We start from the raw sequence: 16,691 nt of genomic DNA on the forward strand, positions 1-16,691 counted from the left end.
AAAACATGGAACTGATCCCATGAATTCATACGATTTTTACAACACAAAACTACTATTTTATTTATTGATTGATTGATTTTATTAATTTCTATCCCACCCATTCTGGCCTAGGCTGGCTCAGAGCGGCTTTCAACAAGATAAAACTTCATAATACATAAGACACATTCATCACAATGAATACCAATTTAAATGAGTCATACAATACTATAAACAATGTTAAAACTGACAGTATTAAAGTGCTAGAAATGGCAATATTCAGTAGTTCTGTTGGTCTGCTTCCATTCTGGCGTTTTGCACCAGCTGCAGCTTCCAGATTTGCGACAAGGGCAGCCCCATGCAGAGGGCATTACAGTAATCCAATCTCGAGGTGACCATCGCATGGATCACTGTTGCCAAGCGGAGCCTCTAGCACCCGGCTCTGCTCTCGTCGCCATTATTACAGCTTATATCCTTGTTCTTAAACAATACCATAAAAAACATGGTTTCAGCTATTTGTGCTGGAATTAATCCATGTCTTTGACTTCTAAGGAACTGGATTTATATAACATCTATCTCCAGGTAACTTCTGATGTTATAACCTCAACTATCATCTCTGGTACCAACAAACACTACTTTGTGTGAGGAAATAACTGTTTAAAACAGAGAGGGTCTTTCCTGTAACTGACCTCCTATGGATTTTTAAGTACTTGCATTAAAAAATAGTTACCATTTAAAAAAAAAACTGCCCAGTCAATTGGGGCCACAGTTTAATAGATTAAAATGCCTCTAATTGGTTAACAGTACCATCTGAAGCACATTTTCAGAGGGTAGCCAGGTTGGTCTGCAGTGGAACAGCTAGCACCTTAGAGACCAACAAGATCTGACAAAGGGAACTTTGAGTCTTGCAGTCTCATGCCCTGAAAATCTTGTTGACCTCTAAGGTGTTACTGGACTCAAATCTAGCTGTCCTGAGCAAATTACAGTCTGGGGACTTTTATGGACTTAGAAGACTGTGACTCTGCTTAGGACTGCACTATAAGTGTACATGAAATGTACAAGAGGGCACTCTTTATATTGGGAATAGGGTTGTAGTTTTAATTCGCTGACTGTGGCCATTTTAAGCAGTTTCCCTCCTCTTTTTTCTTCCCCCTACTAACTTCATCATTTACAGTATATGCAGAACAGAGGATAGTTGCCACCAGGACCTAAAGGGATTGCCACTGAGGGATAAGGTGTTAAAGATCCAAGTGTACTTCTTTGAAAGTGATGGAGGGAGCAAGACAAGAGGAAAATCAAGCAAACTTTCAAGCTGAATACAGGGTGGATGCCAGCTGTAGCTGGTCAGATCAATAATAAAAAACAGTTTTGAGTTCTTAAAATCCCTGGCTGGTTAACATTATCTGGCTGCTCTGAGGAAAGCAGTTAGTAGATGTAATCAACGTTAATCACAGTTTTGGGTTACAGTAATGCTTTCCCTGAAGAAGCAGTACTTCATGGTGTGGGTATGTTTTAGGGAAACTAGTAAGAAACTACATGAAGTTAGACTAGAAAACTAGACAAATACTACTAGAGCCAGTTTGGTGTAGTGGTGGTTGTGCGCGGACTCTAATCTGGGAGAACCGGGTTTGATTCCCCACTCCTGCACTTGCACCTGGCTGGATGACTTTGGGCAAGCCGTAGTTCTGATAAGAGCTGTTCTTGAAAAAGAGCAGTTTCTGTCAGAGCTCTCTCAGCCCCACCTACCTCACAGGGTGTCTGTTGTGGGGAGGGGAAGGGGAAGGAGTTTGTAAGCCGCTCTGAGACACCTTTGGGTAATGAAAAGCAGGGTATAAATCCAATCTCCTCTTCTCTTCTACTCTTTTTCTACAGGCTGTTGAATGAAGACCCTACTTTTTAACCTCAACTAATTTATTAATCTCAGCTACTACTCCAGCTGCGGTGGCTCAAGTGGTTAAGATGCTGAACTGCAGGCTGTGGAAGGTCAGTAGTTCAGCAGTTCGAGACCCGGGTGCTACATGATGGAGTGAGCTCTCGTCTCTAGTTCCAGCTCCTGCCAACCTAGCAGTTCGAAGCAAGAAATTGCAAGTAGATAAATAGGTACCACTTCAGTGGGAAGGTAACAGCGTTCCGTGCGCCTTGGTGTTTAGTCATGCTGGCCACATGACCACGGAAACATCTTCGGACAGTGCTGGCTCTTTGGCTTTGAAACAGAGATGAGCACTACAATCCTAGAGTCGGATTCGACTGGCTTTCGAGCACAGGAACCTTTACCTTTATTTTACTACTCCAGCACGGCCAAAAATCCATGTATTTTTATGTTTAACAGTCATCAAGCACAAGAAATGAAAAAATCAACTGGCGAGAGTTAGACACATCTTAAAGAACTCTGTTGGGGTCCCTGTTGTCATGTATGTCTTTCAGAGTCCAGAGCAATGTTGACAAATGTAAACTATATAACAGAATATGTCTTTTGATCAACAAAAATGTAGGGTGCCTGCCGCAGAAAAAAGCAGCCACTACACCAGATCAGAAAAAACCTTTAGAACAAGGCATGTTTAATAACATACCTTTAAGTATAAAAGCTACTTAAAATGCTACAGGAGGTGGAGAGGGGGAGACCACAGCATTTTTCACCTGAGGGTAATTTTTTTCCCCCTAGACCTTAATGGGCAGGTAAATAATACCTTGTGAGAATACAGATTCGTACATCAGATTCTCACAAGTAAAGAGCTACACACTGCCAGACATTTCAAAATTGTCCTGACATCATCATCATCATCATTGTATGGCATTGTGTGTGGTATAGCCAGGAGATCCTAAGATTGTCTGGCAGTGTGAAGTTCTAGCTCTTTTAGCATTATGCACCCTAATTATACAGGACTAAAACACATTTGTTCTCTAGCAAATATAGCCCTGCCGCTCAGCAAGCATGAATTATTTCTTCAACGTTTTCCCCCTTGAAATTCAGGGCCCTGAGCTGCTAAAGAAGTTGCCTCTTTATAGCCATTTAAGAGGCATGTTCTTTCGATTCATGCAATTTCAGTATTGATGAAAAAAAGAAAAGCATTGATGATGAAGTACCGAAAGGTACTACTAGATATATATAATCTTCGTGGTAAGCCTATTGTGAAAATATACTTACTGCAATGTAGGGTGCACCACTTTCTTCCCTAGTCTAAACTCAGAGAATAGCCATTCTTTCTGTTTCACAAGAAAAGAAGCTGCTGTGCCAAATTACAACTTGAGAAGGAGCTGTGAGGTCACTAACCCTCTTCCCCCTTTCACCCAAAAATAATATCCAAACACTTTACAAAATTTATTCAGAGGGGGATGTATACTTAATTATTGAATATGCATTTGGTGTTTTAGGAAAAACTTGTCTGAAGCAAGGGGGGAAGGGCAAAGCCGACCACCAGTCCAGCACTTGACTTCCTAGGCTGCTTGACCGCCAAAAGGGTAGCAAACATAGAGGGAAGCTGGGCTCTAGTTTTGGGAGAGGGAAAAAACAACAACCAAATGTGGAACCCAGTTTGTATGTCTGCATGCTAACAAATTCTATTGATTTGGGATTTGCTTTATCATGGATTACCTTATATGCACACTTCTAATGCATTTATCTATATCAAGACAGACTGATCAGGCTTGACTTCTCCTACAGTATTCCTTCCTATGTAAAGAACAAGGAAAGCAATCCACCCCCTACATATTTGTAGGGTGTCCTGTCTTTCAGTAGCAGCAGTCTTACATGGCCAAAGGTTCCAACTTATTCATTGAGACATAGCTCATCAAAGCAATGAACTCTGAACTGATTATTCCACAGCAACAGACATTTTTCATCACAAAGTAACAGTATACCTCTTAGTCAAAGCTCCTTAACTGTTACAATAAGGGTTCATTTTACCTCCTTTGGGTTTTAGAGTTCAAACATTAGAACTACCAATTAAATCACACACTCTGATAATAGTGAATTCCATTAATCAAACATTGCAGTAGTGATTAGTGGATTTTCTACCAGAAATTTGCCATTAGCAAATCCAGTTGGAAAATGCATTGAAAATGGATTATTTAGTGTGTGTGATCGCAGCCTAGGAATATGGTCCTTCATAAAGTAGCAATTGTTAATATGTAAAGAGTAAAAAGGGGGTTCCAGCTTCAGTTGACCTAGACTTTATTCAGAGTAACATAAAGAGACATGGCTTTTTTAGTGGTGGCATCTCACCTTTAGAATGCCCTCCCCTGTGAGACTCACCTGGCTCCTACTTAACTTTATTTTGATCACCATGCTAAAACATTCTTTTTCACCCCAGCTTTAAACAAAGGGGTTTTATCCTTTCTATGGTCTTCTTCTGGCCCAAGGGTAATTTAACCTACCTCAGTCGAGGTTGCTCAATGTGCACGTTTTATGCTTTTGTTATACTCTGGCTTGTTTTAATGGTACTAACCTGTTTTTATTGAATGTGTTTTGATAGTATTGATCTAGTTTTAATGCTTGTTTTTAATGACTTTGTTCTATTACTTGTAAGTCACCTCAGGTAGCTCTCTGGAAACGTGGCATATACATTTTAAAATAAATAATAAAGGTTGCAAATGTCCTTTTAAAACAATGTAAAGGGAATAGACTCCATTTTTTTCTTTGTATTTGTACTGGTAAGTTTTGTCTGAAGAAAATATGGATAAAGTTGAAAAGATCATTTGGGTTGTTGTCAGCTATGCTGCCATGTTGGTGGGGGAAGGGAGTTGGTAGAGTGATCATCTTATTGTCCTGGAATGTTAACTTGCACTTTCTCATTGTGCCTTATCTGGTAGCCTGACCTTGATGCTTCGCACTTTCGCCTCCTTGGGAACTTGTAGTTGTTACTTTGAGTGTGCAAGGCTTGCACCTCTGATTGGCTTGCTCCCATCAGAGGGTCTTGCTTCAAACACAATATATCTTCCCCCTTCCTGCCTGTGAGGTTAGCCTTTACACAGAAACTGTATGCAAAGATGACCTGCTTCTACTGTACTCAATAAACTTGATCCTTCTGGAAGGAACGTTTTTGAGCCTGTTTGTTGTGGGACTCTGACAGTTGTCTGTTTTCATCGACAAGGCTGCGATCACACACACTAAATAATCCATTTTTAATCCACTTTCAATCCACTTTCCAACTGGATTTTACCGTGTGAACTGGCAAAATCAAATTCAAAAGTGCACTGAAAGTGGATTGTAGGTGGATTATTTAGTATGTGTGATCGCAGCCCAAGTGATCTAATAAAAAAGATATTCTTCAGTTACTTTGAACAACTAACTTTCCACAAGTGAGCCTTAAATTGGCTTTTACAACTGAAAATCTATGTTGCCCAAAATGTGATCAAATTGGACTCTTTCTCTTTCTTCCTGTTCTACAAACAGCGCATCCCAGACTAAAAAAGAGTTTATAGCATCATTTGAGAAATGTGCTATATAATAAACGGTGGGGAGGAAGCCTTCGTATTCATGCATTTAGGAAAAGGCTGAAATTAAGAAAATATATTCTGAACTAAGTAGATGTATATGAAGGATTACATACTTTCACCATTGTTTTGCTATCTGAACAAATAAAGTTTCTCAAAATACAGTCTGTAAATAAATTGATGGATCTATCTATGTAAAATTAAATTGTTTTGTAAGGAACATCATTTAGATGAAAGATCATAATTCTTCAGAATTTTTTCGAGGCTGGAGCTCATTATGGTTTTCAAAGGAACTCATTCGGTTTGTAAGAGGGGGCAATCCTGGCACGTAATCACCAAGAGTTGATCCAGCTGCCATTGAAATCTCTCCACTGGAGAGATCCAATAACTTCAATGTGAGTAGTTTTGTTCCCCTCCCCTCCATCTGGGCATAATCAAAATACACAGGGCCATATTCAAGCCATCTGTTAATCTCTTTATACCAGCAAGGGATCAGTTTAGTTTACAGTGCATAAAATACATATATTTCCCATTATATATAAATTTGCATATGTGTCTCAGTATTTATAGCTCTTAACAAGCATATCTTTCTTCTATCAGTAATGATGCTTCTGCAGTCCTCAAACCAATTAATGTGAACAAAATATATTCATTTCTATGGAATTTTGAGTTTGTCATTTGAGGATTGCTACTGTCTTAGAGTAAAGTATAGCAAAGTGTACGCAAAGACAAGCACATCGGTTTATATATGCTGTTTTTGCTGTTTTACATATTATGTAATGAGCTGGTAAGCCGCCTTGGAACCCTGCTGGGAGAAAGGTGGAATAATTTGTTTTAAAATAAATATTTGCCTAATAATACTCCTGTGTACAGCTGTTGGGATAATTGGATTTCCCCATTCCATTGTTTGCAAAGTTGCAGCCTTAACCTGCAGTATGGCAAAGAAAAGCACTGATTGTGCCAAACTCTTTTAAGCATGCACATAACTGGATCAGATCCAGTGGTTTGGCAACCAAGTAAATGAGCGCAAAGATTCTCCTTATTTTTAACATACTAGCTCTCAGCCCTTTGAAAAGGTCAAGCTATAAATCAAATTTCAAAAAGGAAAATTGTACGTTGCTTTTAAAGAAAAAAAATAGTTAACTATATTGCAACATATAATTTGTCATATGTAAGGGAGGTACTGTGAGGAGTAGAATACACAGATACTGACCCAGTCTACAATCTGCTGAAATACTCTGGTATATGTAAAGTGCACAATGGAAAGTTTCATAAACAGACACAAACACCCTGCATGTAATTTTTTCCTCACCCTCCCCTTCAATGATATCATCTTTGCTGAGAGCCAGTGTGGTATGGTAGTCAGAGAGTCAGACTAGGATCTGGGAGAACCAGGTTCAAGTCCCCTCTCTGCCATGGATACTTGCTGGGTGACCTTGGGCCAGTCATACAAACTCAGCCTAACCTATCTCACAGGGTTGTTGTGAGGATTAAATGGAAGAGGATTATGTAAGCCACCTGGGGTCCCCATTGGGGGTGAAAGGCAGGATATCAATGAAGTAAATTTAAAAATTAAAAATGAGCCAGCAATGTTTGGCTGTAGACTGAGCCAGATCAAGAATTCATTGATTTGAAATGGACCACAACTGTGAGCATGACTATGCCATTTCACTGCACCGATGTGATTCAGCACTGAAGGATCCAGCGACTGTCCGTGCCACAGCTACTGAAGCTGTGTTGAGTTGACTGGTCTGAGCAGCTGCTGCAACTCTCAGGCAGGTTGCTTTGTTCCTTTCACAACCAGATGAGGTTCTCATCAGGAACTGCAGCAACTGTTCAGATCAGTCATCATGATGCTGGAGGTTGTTGGGTGGCTGCTGGCCCGTGGGCCATCCTGTCTCCCTGGTATGTCTGCATTGTGTCAGATTCCAACACGCCCACAGATAAAAGTGAAGGCCCATAGCAGCTGTTCTCTTACACAGGATCCTAGAGTGGGAGGAGGAAATGAACCTGCTTTCCTGGGGTCTAGAAGTTCAGTGGAACTTAGCTTGGACCCCAGGCCCATTACTAGGAGATGGCATGACTCTGTCACTGCAGAAATAAAATGGTCCCCCATACCTTTCATGATTTGTAAGATAGGATTATGGGATACTGTCATGAGGGTGAAGGGCATGTTGCAAATTTCTCCTGAGCCCGGAGAAATGATGCTTCAGCCCTGTTCTTACCACAAGGTAAGAACACAAGTCCACTTGGCGAGAATTTTGAAATACTAGGCAGAAAAACACAAAGCAGAACAACTATTTGTATTTTCACACAGCAAAGCAATAGTAGGGTAGAGAGAAAGGTGATTGTTTCTGTATCTATGGGACTGCCTCTGATCACGAGTGAGTACCAGAAGAAGAAGCAGAGTAACGTATGAATCAAAGGGAAAGTAGGTCCCATAACATTGCTCAGCATACAAGTTACACGTCCTGTAATACTAGGGATCTAATCTGATTCTAGCCATGCCCCATTTGAAAGTATAGTTATTGCTCTGAATTTGAACAAAATTATTTCTGCTCTTTAGAAGTAAGTGGAAGCCCTCAGAGCCGACCATTATTCTTGCTCCCAAGATGGCTCCTGAGTTTAGTTCTTCTCATCTAAATGCCCAATTATTGTTTAAAATCCTCACTAGAGGATTCTGGGAAAGGAGAGAAGAGCCCGCTATTTGGAAATATTGCACAGGCTGTTTCATTTTCTCTATTCGACAGGGAATCACTCCTGTATGGTCTACAGCAGGTGAATGTTCTTCTGCAATGTTTAATACTGTGCTGTGAGACAGGGGTGAACACATTCAGGCACTGGCCTCAAGAGTGAGAACAAGGGTGTTAAAATATACAAAACTATCCCTGTTTTCATCTAGGGGATGTTAGCCAGTATGTAACAGCATGTAATATAACAGAATATAAAATTAATGAGAATGTTTCTGACTTTAACTGAATTACAAAATAATTGCAAAGATGGCATCTTTGAACCATATTGGGATTTTCAACTTCAAACATTCCCAGAGATCCTGCTCCATATATATGACAATTTGAATGAGGAAATTCAACTGAATAACAGGGGGAAAATAGTTCTAGAGTTTTTACATACAAATGGCAAGTGTGGTCTGGCTACATGTACATTCTATCCCATTGTTTGTCAGGATAAGGATTCTGTGCTTCACATGCTCCAGATAGATTGCTAAGCATCTTCCTGATCCCAAATTTTAAAAGACTGAAAGGGCTGTGGGAATTGTGTGGATTTACTTTGGCACTCACAAAACTATTGGAACTAGTCTTGGATATGTTCTCATAGTATGAATATAAATTAGCTTTAGGCAGATTAGTTGGAGATTGAACTGGGAAACCCTAATTGAGGCCTTAGGCCAATAAATAGCTACTCTGGGGCTAAATTCTTTCATCATTCACATTACCATAAGTCTTGAGGAGTTCCATTGAAAGTCAGTGATGGTTTAAAATGGATTTGGGCAGGGAGATGGAAAGAAAGTTCTGGCCTTTGATTATTATTTGTAATTTAAAAGAATGTGTTTTAATTTCAGAAATCCATTAAGCGGTACTGTCTTATTTTGGAATATGGTAATAAGCCCAGTTTATACTGGTATGGTTCCCGGGCATGATCAAACGCAGCCTAAATGATGTGGAAATAGTGGAGGATGGGGGGGGGTAAGATCCATAAGAACTGGCATGTGGAGTACCCCAGGATTCTGTTGATTCTCTTATGTTGTTTGTAGAGCATCTGGCTTGAAAATGCCACACAGCAGCGCTGTGTCACTTTATGGCTTGACTGGGAGTAAATACAAGCCAAACTGGAAGTAATGTGTTGCCACTGCTGATCAATCGTGCTGCTGCCATACATAAGGCTCTCAAAAAAAGGGGGGGGAAGCCAGTGTACAATACAAGGAGCAAAAAAACCCACACCACTAAACAAGCAAATAAGCAAGTATATAATGATCAAATAAGCATAACAGCAAGTATAATATAAATCAAATAAGCATAACAGCAAGTATAATATAAATCAATTGGCCAAGGTGCAATAATAAAGCATAATAGAAGCACAGTCTACTATAAATCACATGGAAAGACTGTGTTTTTCTTTGATTCTATTTGTTTTCCCAGGCAACAGCATCCTTCCTTCCGATTAGAACTTGGTAAGGGTCCAGCACTCCCAGCCAATCACCTTTGCAGATAAGCTGCAGAGAGGGAATGCACAGCATGCATGCACACCTGTTTTTCTCTGATTCTGCTCATTTCCTGAGCAATGGCATCCTTTCAATCGGATCCTGGCAAGGGAGATGCACAAAGTACTTCTTAACAATTCTTCCTGATTGCTGTGTGTAGCAATTTTGATTATGCTGTTCAGGTGTGTTCAGGTTTATTGACATTCATTACAGAAATCTCATGGTCAGTGCTCTGAGTCTAGGACTCAGGGGAAAACATGAAATGGCTTGGCATTGTGAGCTTTTGTACATAAATTGTTTTGTGTGCTGGTCAAGAACATGTGAAGGCATCAAGACACAGAGCGAGGGCTATGTGTTTGTCTACAAAACTATAGTCTTCCCAGACAAATGACTGCAACTCCAATGAGGCAGTGCAAGAATAGAGAGACAGCCATGCATAGTGGTCAGTATCAGCCTGCTATCTGGGAAGTTTAGGTTCAGAGGAAATGTGCTGGATGAACTTGGTCTAGACTTTAGATTCAGAGGAAATGTGCTGGATGAACTTGTTCTAGACACATACTCTCAGCCTAATCCACCTCACTGGCTTATTGCTATTCCTCATCTAAATAGTTCACAATGTTTCCTATTGAGAGAGACTGGATCATGAGGGCATGGATACAGTAATAAAGGGAAGGAAAACCCAGTTGCACCCAGGAGAGCCACAGCATAAATGAGCCCAACAAAATACACACACACATCATAATGAACCCAACAAAATACACATACACTATAGCAAGGCACAAAAAAGCTCATACCTTGAATAAAACTTTGTTGGTCTTAAAGGTGCTTTGTATTTCTCTTGTGCGATTGAGGCAGCTGAGCAAAGGGGAGGAAGGGGAGGAGCCTCAGCCAATGGAAGGGAAGAAAGGCTTGCCATTGTCTCCTGTGTGATTGAGGGAGCCTGACTCATTCCCTTTCTCCCCCCTGAAGGAGGAGGGGGAGGAGGCTCAACCAATGCAGAGAACAGAGGCTTGCCTATCTATCTCTCCTGTGTAACGGAGACAGTCTGGCAAAGCAAACTGTGATGCAGTAGTAGCAGAACTGGCGAAGGAAGCAGGAGAGAGCCAGTTGTTCAAGGGCCGGATAGGAGCCTTGCTGGGGCCGGATCCAGCCCACAGGCCTCATGTTTGACACTCCTGCTCTATGCAATTGCCTAGAACAGAATTAGCAGTTAGCAAGGCTGAAGAGTCCTGATTTTAAAAGCCTGTATGGGTGGGGGAAGTGAAATCATGCTGGAGTAAAGCAGAGAGAGATATTAAGGAATGAAGGGATAAAAAAGTTGTTGTAGCAGAGTCAGAAGAAAGTAAAGAAAAAGACAGAGAGAACAGGACAGTGTTTCACAATAGTCTTGTAGAACTCTTATTGTTGGGGAAATTATTTTTGACAGAGCAGGGTACAAATAATAAGGAATTTAGGTCCAGAGGTAAGTGAGCACAGATCTTCTTTTTGCTAATATATGCTAACCCACAAGAATCTCATTCACAGGGCACTGTTAGAAACCTTGAGTAAGTGATTTACAGAGAAAAGAAGGTTGAATTTACAGTTTCAGGTTTCAGTAACTAGAAGAAGGTTCTCACATTTCTTTAATTTTGTGAACTATATAAGTTGCTGGGGAGGGCATTTTTATAAAGCTTATACAGAACAGGACTGTATATGCCACAGTGTATGCTATATATTATTGATTTGTTGTATGTTCTATCATGCTCTTACAGCATTGTTTTCAGTTTTTGATACTTTTTTGCATTTTTGTAACTTTTGTAAGCCTAGTTCTATTGCATTGTTTATTAGATCTCTTGTGCTGTTTGATTACAATGTTCTATACCATGTAATCCACTTTGAGTCTCAAGCAGAAAACTGGTAAATAACTAATAAAGGCTGCGGTCACACGCAACATTAGCCACGCAAGAGATACGGAAGACAGGCGGAGTTTCCGGGCGCGATCTCACCAGCGTAGCGCTTCTGTGGCACAACCGAGGCTTCCTCCCGAAACCGCGCAGCAGAAAATATGGCCAGGGTCCGACCTACCTGAGGGACCGCCTTTCCCCGCATATACCCCCAAGAGCACTTCGGTCGGGGACCCAGAGCCGGTTGGTGGTTCCGGGCCCCTGGGAGGTAAAATTTGCGTTGACCAGGGCTAGATCCTTCTCAGTGGCGGCCCCTACCTGGTGGAATGAGCTCCCGGATGAGATCAGGGCCCTGCGGGACCTTGTGCAGTTCCGCAGGGCCTGCAAGACGGAGCTCTTCCACCAGGCTTTTATGTTTCTTATCCCCAATGGAACATTGTTAGTCCCCTGTCTAAAAGTGTAACTGTAAATCACTTTGAGCCCACTTGTGGGGAAAGCGATTAATAAATCGAAAGCATTATTATTATTATTATTCACACCCCCAAAAAATTTCTGGCTGCAGGCCTGAGCAGCCCTCCTGTGGACAAGAAAGGCAACATCCCTGGCCTGAAGAGCAGCAGGGACTTACCTCTGGGGACTTACCTGCCTCAAAGACTAATCCTCTGGCAATTGTGTACTGGGCAGAGACTCAGGCCTGGAAACAGGCCCACAGCTTTGACGGAGACAGATGGAGGTTGTGAGGAACAGGTGGACCTCCAGGCTGTAACTGGACATTTGAATCTAGGACTCTGTTCTTATTCTAGGGTTGCCAGCCTCCACATGGGACCTGGAATTCTCCCAGAATTACTACTGATCTCCAGACGACAGAGATCGGGTTTCCTGAAGGAAAAAGGCAGTTTCAGAGAGCAGACTCTATGGTATCTCATAGATTCTAGGTGAAATTCTTCTCCAAACTCCTCTCTCCACAGGTCCTACCCCCAAATATCCAGGAATTTCCCAAACTGGAGTTGGCACCCTCACTTGTGAGCACTCTGGGCAACAGCCTTATTTGTTTGTACCTGGAGAAGTTGGAGAAGGATGGAATACCTGGGTGGACTCTGGCCTTAGTGTCTTCACAAGGAACTATACAATTTTTAAACAAATAAAGATAGGAAGAGGGCAGAAGAAGAAGAAAGCAAAAATGGTAGTAAGCTTGCTGCAGGAAAAGGACATCACAGTGGAGTGACAAAGTGGAGAGGAAGCAGTGGGCACTTGTGTGAGTGGACTGAATGATCCGTAGTGGTAAATGAGAAGTACTATTACTACTGGCTGTATTCCAACAATAAATCTAATTTGAGTTTAATGAATAAGTGATGTTTCGACAACAGAGACAGAAGTACCAACCTTATTACAATGATTACTATTAGAAGTTGCCAACTTCAGCCAGAATGAGTGTGACCGTCCCCTAATGATGCCTTCCCAGTCCCTAAAGCACCCTTCTCGAATTGTGGAAAACTACATTCTTTACAGCTCGAAAGCATCTGAGCGGTACCACTAAACCAAACAGAAAATAGTTTTGTGTTTATTCTAATGAAATAATCTAATTAAACTGAATGAAAAGCATTTGGGGAAAAAGGGAAACTGTTTTGCAAGAACAGCTTTTTGCTTAAAGTGCATACTTAGTGATTTTTTGGTCCAGTGTGTCATATTAAGTTAATTTAGCACTTTGTTTGTTTTGATAGCCTACAACAAAGTATTTCTTATTCAGCAAAGATAACACTATGCTGCTTTTGCAACAGAAACCGGCAATGCCAATTCTAGCATCTCATAAAAAAAGACAGTGCCAAAAATAAAAAAAACTGTACAATTTCAATACCTTCTTCGACAGTCTCAAATTCTGGCTGGTATACAAAAAGGTAGCCCTGACCTGGACAGCCTAGGTTAGCTTGATCTCATGAGATCTTGGAAATTAAGTAGCGTTGGCCCTGCTAGTATTTGGATGGGAGTCCTCCAAGGAATACTAGTGTTGTGACACAGAGGCAGGCAGTGGCAAACCACCTCTAAACGTCACTTGCCTTGAATAGCCTATGGGGTCACCATAAGTCAGCTGCGAGTCAACAGCAAACAGAAAGGAAAGGTATTTCTATGAATCATTGGTCCTCGTCCACTGTATTGCTTGCCCTTCTTAAAGGTGTGGAGAGGTAGAGATTACTTTCTTGATGAACATCTCTGGTTTGTGGTTCGTGAACCAAAGGTTTGTGTCCATCCCTATCCACGACACTCCCACAACCCTTCACATGGTTTCAGAAGTTTGTAGGGTTCATGGGGGGAAGCGAGAGGGATCGCTGAAATGGCTTTTGCAAACTCTCCCCCCCCCTCCATTTTGCTGGCCTCAGGAAGCTGCCACCAGCAGAAAGGAGGGAGGGGAAATCTCAGATCTTCCCCTGAACCTCATGAACCAAACTGGTTGGTAAACGGGGAGGTTCGTGCTACCTCACGAACCACAACTGGGACAAACTTCTATGTTCCCAGTTCTTGCCCATCCCTAGTAGAGACTAATCTAACACACATGCATTGAAGCTATATGGTATTTACGGCTAGCAGGGAAATGTGAAGCATTTTGTGTTTTTTCACTTTGTATTTAGCTTTGTTCCAGTTCTGTGGACCATCAATAAAAAGTGCACTGCTTGGATTAACTGTGCAGCCATAGTTGAACTGTAGCTGACAGTAAAATCCTAAACAGAAGTGCATCCCTCTAAACACATTCACATCAATGGACTATGAGGCAAAGTACACAGTACATTTCTTCTCTGATTCTCACTAGTTTGTCCATGGTCTTTACAGGCACACAGCAGCTGCAGGGAACTGTTTCTAAAAAGAGAGAGAACTCAAACAGGCTTGGAATGGCATGGCAGGGGAAGAAGGGCTCCTGCCTCATACAGATAACAGGTTAAAAAGTCAGCAAAGGGCAAAAAGCAGAAACTGGTTGGAACAAGCAGTTCTCACGCAATCCAATCATTCTGGCTGGATGGAAAGACCATAAGAAGGGACATTCTTGCCTAGAAGACAGCATTCAGAGTGTTCATAATAGACTGCAGTTTCTCCATGGGCTTTTTCTCTACAAAGGAATCTCCCTGCTAAAAGTAACACACCTGCTTGTTTATCACTGTGGCTGAATTTATCCATCTTCTAACACAGGATCTGTGCTCATATTTAGATTAGCTCTGTCCATATAGGGCCACCAGCCGCCAGGTGGAGCCCGAAGTTCTCCTGGAATTACAGCTGACCTTCAGACTACAGAGATCAGTTCACCTGGAGAAAATGGCAGCTTCAGATGAGGGACTCTATGGCATCACATTCCTACTGAACCCTCTCCCTTCCCCAAACTCTGCCCTCCCCAGACTCAGGCCCGTAGCTACAGTGGGGCATCTCGGGGCTAGGCCCCCCCCAACTTGCTGGCAAGGCCCCCTGACTTCCCATCTAGCCCAGGGAGCCACAGTCTTCTCTCCTGGATTAAATTGATTAGCCAGTGCCCCCTAAGAAATTTAAATGCCCCCTGACTTTAAAAAAATCCTGGCTATGGGCCTGCCCAGGCTCCATCCCCAAATCTCCAGGAATTTCCCAACCTACAGTTGGCAACTCTATCTCCCTTCCATTTCCACATCATTGTTTGTATTGGCCCCATGGCCCCCTCCCCTTCTAGGATCTTATTGGGCAGACTTAGTTTCCAACACCTGGCTTCTGCCTCTGCCCCTTTGCTTGGGAACTCAGATTGACTTGCTGCCCACCCACCTGATCCCCTGCATTAGTGCTGGAGTCTCTGTTGAATCCCCACTTCCAAACTTGTAACAGCACTTCATCACCAGATCAAGGGGTCCTGATTACTGGTATTTGGATCACAGCTCTAATTAGTGTTTTTAGTTTATTGGGCTTTGGAAAGCATATGAGGGCATTTTGCTTCAGGTAGGGCCAAAATCTGAGCCAGCAGCTCGAGGAATGGCTCCAGTTTTGTGAACATGGGCTCTGTATGAGGCAGTGGACCATATTAACATGGACTCATCTCTAGAATATATATGTCACCAACCACATGAAGTAATACTTCCTTCTTCCCTCTCTCTCCTTTTCTGCATTTGCTCCTTACCTTCTTACTTACCCAGATCTACAGAAGACTAGACTGCACATTTGCACAGATCAAATAGCTAATTTAGTGTTTGTGAGTTGTTCTGTTTTCAGATAATTTTTAACTGCACAAAAAAGGAACATATTTTCTGAATTTGCAGTGTTTTTGTTTCTTTGTTTATTATTTCTCTCTTTGTTATTGTTAAAAAGAATGGAAAATTTCAATAAACTAATATATTTTTTAAAAAGCTTAGAGAAAGCTTTTTTCTTTCTTTGAAAAAGCTATGGAAGTTTGAGTTGGAGTTGTTTTGAATCACTTGAGGGGGGAAAACATTACCACCAATACGAATTGTGCATGTACATATGTTTTGTTTTGTTGAAATGGAAACATTCTTTTATGATGAACTGTACAATCGGCTCAGCCTGAAAAAGAAAACTGCATCTGAAAAAAGAAACCCATAGGTCATAACCCTGTACCATTAGCGTAAGCGCATGGTCTCATTCTACTCAGTTTGGAGATAATCGTGACCAAAAGCTTACTTATTATGATTGCCTCCTATACTGGATGCTCCAATCTCTAACATAGTTCAGTGTTTGCTGTAACTTGTTCATTGTGACTTGACACCAAGTACAGCTATTCTCAAGTTTTTCTATGTTCTGTTCTTGCTTTTATTTGCAGATAATCTCTTATAGGCTTCCAAAGACAGGAGGGCCCAGGCTATTAAGGACTAGTGCAGCAACATCAGTTGTGGTAGCTTTGTGGTACAATAGCATCTCACAGCGCTCAAGAATTATCATAGAAGAGCATGACATTTACAAAGGATTTCATTCCCATGAGGAAACAGGGAAATAGGCAATAACAAGTGGGGACCGGCAACAAAATGTTACATATTATTAATGTCTTTTTCATAATATAGTTGGTTACTGTTTAAATGGATTTCTTGCAGTAACCAATTAGTCAGCTTTTTGGATTTCCTCGTTTTGGCAGGCCGTCCTCTTTTGTGAAGTACTTTTGGCATTGTATTGTTCTGTATGGTACTGATGAGGGATCTTTGTTTCTGACAAAAAAAGGCAGATATTCT

Source organism: Gekko japonicus, unplaced genomic scaffold (genome assembly GCF_001447785.1).
Source record: "Gekko japonicus isolate JY-2015 unplaced genomic scaffold, Gekko_japonicus_V1.1 scaffold338, whole genome shotgun sequence".
Lineage (NCBI taxonomy): Eukaryota > Metazoa > Chordata > Lepidosauria > Squamata > Gekkonidae > Gekko > Gekko japonicus.